The following is a 3,751-nucleotide window of genomic DNA, read 5'->3' as shown; positions in this document are numbered from 1 at the left end:
GTGCTTTACCAACTGAGCAGTGGATCCTTCAATATAATGGATTAAGACTTGTGTACCTTAAATTTTTGACAGGAGCAATTGGTAGCCCCCAAGGGCCGGCTCATTACGATGTGATGAGTCGGGTCTTCAATAAGGTGAGCAAATAATGACTTTACATTAGCCCCCAAGTGTCATGGTGCATGCTGGCAGTGACATGGGACTTGCATATTTGATGTAATCTCAATTTGAATAATGTAGCCCCCAAGTGCCGGGTCGTAAGCCTGCAGCGACTCGGGACTATTCCTTCAATTGTAGAATAAATCATATCCATTGATAAAATAATAACCATTGTGCTAAAGCGACTTTAAAAACCTTAATCATAATACTGGTTATTGATAACCATAATAAAAGCCAGCCATGTTGGCTATTTGAAGATTTGAATAATATAATCCGATGATTTATGAGCGCATGATTCCAATGGCGCAATCCAGATATATACTGGCGAATTATAGTCCCAAGCCAGGCCGGTTTAATAAACACCGGATAATTTAGCATCAGACTGGCGACTTATAGTCGAAAGCCAGGGTGGGTTAATAAACACCGGTGATTTATAATCATGCTTTATTCAACATGTTTCTATGACATTGAATCACATCGTTGGTTGACCAACTTTTGTAGTAAGGGCGATAACCCTAATCATGAGTACTGATAACTCCTTCCATATTGTGCCGGTTTATGATAAAACTGTACCGGGTTGTGATAAACACCGGATTATCCATATATAACACTGGCAATTTATAGTCAAAACCAGACCGGGTTAATAAGCGCTGGATTATAAGTGATCATGTATAAACAACTTGCTGTTGAAAGTCAAGGCGGGTTAATGAACGCCGATATATCCATGCACATATGATATATGCTATGATGATGTAATGATGATGTAACGTATGATGCAATATATGATGATGTATATGTATGATCAAGAGGGTTTAAGCTATGGTTCGGATACGACCAGAGCCCCCATGTAGTCATAATTGTGGCATTGCGCCGATCAAAAGGTGTAGCTATGGTTCGAATACGACCAAGCCCCCAAGTGATTTCCCTAGTGCCCTTATGCCTATCAAGAGGTGTAACTATGGTTCAAACCCATAGCCCCAAGTGATTTCCCTGGTGGCCTTATGCCTATCAAGAGGTGTAGCTATGGTTCGGATACGACCAAGCCCCCAAGTGATTTCCCTGGTGCCCTTATGCCTATCAAGAGGTGTGACTATGGTTCGGATACGACCAGAGCCCCCAAATGATTTCCCTGGTGGCCTTAAGCCTATCAAGAGGTGTGACTATGGTTCGAACATAGCCCCCAAGTGATATTGTGAGCTGTGCTCAAGGGATACCTGAAAGTGCAACTATCCCTAGGTGGTTTTGGTAATTCATAACAACATATAGCTCATTGAGCTAATGCTATTCCAAGATGATTATTTCAGGAAAGTTCAATGATTGGCGTGGCATGGATGTGAAAGTGGAACCCTCAAAATGCTAAGGACAAAGGATTGGCTCAAGCTCAAAAGCTCAAGACTCTTCATTTTATATTTTAGTGATCCAAGATCACATTGAGTCTTTAGGAAAAGCCAATACTATCAAGGAGGGATGAGGTGTTGCTTAATGAGCCTCTTGCTTCATGTGCTGAGTGATATGCTCCAAAACCATCAACTACTTTCCCATATCCACATATGACCTAAACCCTAAGCCAAACTCGGTCATACCGATTCTTTCTATCCGGCGCCACCGAGTTTCACTTGTCATAAGCCACTACCAAACCCTAGCAAATCGGTTCTACCGATAGGGATCTCGGTCTCACCGAGATGGGATTGCAAACTCTCTGTTTCCCTTTCGTAACTTTTCGGTCTCACCGAAAGAGCGAATCGGTCCCACCAAGATTGCAATGTAAATTCAGTGTTTCCTTTTTGTAACTTTTCGGTCTCACCGAAAGAGCAAATCGGTCCCACCGAGTTTTCCTGACCAACTCTCTGGTTAGCTAATTACCAAAATCGGTCTCACCGAGTTTGTGCAATCGGTCTCACCGAGATTACGTTATGCCCAAACCCTAACCATATCGGTCCTACCGAGTTGCATGTCAGTCCCACCGAAAATCTCTAACGGTCACTAGGTTTACCTTTTCGGTCCGACCGAGTTTGTTGATTCGGTCCCACCGAGATTGGAAAACTGTGTGTAACGGTTGGATTTTGTGTGGAGGCTATATATACCCCTCCACCTCCTCTTCATTCATGGAGAGAGCCATCAGAACACATACACAATTCCAACTCATATGTTCTGAGAGAGAACCACCTACTCATGTGTTGAGACCAAGATATTCCATTCCTACCATATGAATCTTGATCTCTAGCCTTCCCCAAGTTGATTTCCACTCAAATCTTCTTTCCACCAGATCCAAATCCTATGAGAGAGAGTTGAGTGTTGGGGAGACTATCATTTGAAGCACGAGAGCAAGGAGTTCATTACCTACACACCATTTGTTACTTCTTGGAGAGTGGTGTCTCCTAGATTGGCTAGGTGTCACTTGGGAGCCTCTGACAAGATTGTGGAGTTGAACCAAGGAGTTTGTAAGGGCAAGGAGATCGCCTACTTCGTGAAGATCTACCGCTAGTGAGGCAAGTCCTTCCTGGGCGATGGCCATGGTGGGATAGACAAGGTTGCTTCTTCGTGGACCCTTTGTGGGTGGTTGCTTCTTCGTGGACCCTTCGTGGGTGGAGCCCTCCGTGGACTCGCGCAACCGTTACCCTTCGTGGGTGGAGCCCTCCGTGGACTCGCACAACCGTTACCCTTCGTGGGTTGAAGTCCTCCATCAACGTGGATGTAGGATAGCACCACCTATCGGAACCACGACAAAAACATCCATGTCTCCAATTGCGTTTGAATCCTCCAAACCCTTCCCTTTACATTCTTGCAAGTTGCATGCTTTACTTTCTGCTGCTCATATACTCTTTTGCATGCTTGCTTGAATTGTGTGAATGATTGCTTTGACTTGTCCTAAAATAGCTAAAATCTGCCAAGAACTTAAAATTGAAAAGGTTAAGATTTTAATTTGGTCAAGTAGTCTATCATCCCCCCTCTAGACAATACTTTCGATCCTACAAGTGGTATCAGAGCTTTGGGTCTCCATTTGCTTTGATCTTCCATAGCTTTGGTGTGTCATAGCCTTGGTTTCACAACCCTAGAGAGTATGGCGTCTAGCCGAGGGAAATTATCACCAAGAGGTCCCTTACTTTGATGGTACTAATTTTGCTAGTTGGAAGCATAAAATGAAAATGCATATTCTGGACATAACCCCCATTTGGGCTATTGTGTGTGTTGGCTTGGCAAGGTGACTTCTTTTGATGGGAAGAGAACCAAACCATGAAGCTACCGCAGATGAGTTGAAGATGTTGCCAATACAATGCTCAAGCTTGTGATATCCTCTTCAACGGATTGTGCCTCGAAGAATTCAACAAAATCAGCCGTCTTGAGAATGCAAAGGAAATTTGGGATACTTTGATTGATATGCACGAAGGTACCGACTCCATCAAGGAATCCAAGTTGGATGTGCTTCAAAGTCAACTTGACAAGTTCAAATGAAGGATGGTGAAGGTGTCGCTGAAATGTACTCTAGGCTTTGCTCCAATCACAAATGAGATTGCCGGCTTAGGAAGTGAAGAAGATGACCGATAAGATTCATCATCAAGAAGATCCTAAGAGCCTTGGATGGAAAATATGATAC

This window comes from Triticum urartu, chromosome 5 (assembly GCF_003073215.2).
Source record: "Triticum urartu cultivar G1812 chromosome 5, Tu2.1, whole genome shotgun sequence".
Taxonomy (NCBI): Eukaryota; Viridiplantae; Streptophyta; class Magnoliopsida; order Poales; family Poaceae; genus Triticum; species Triticum urartu.
The sequence above is the reverse complement of the archived record's forward strand: the minus strand, read 5'-3'. Positions refer to the sequence as shown.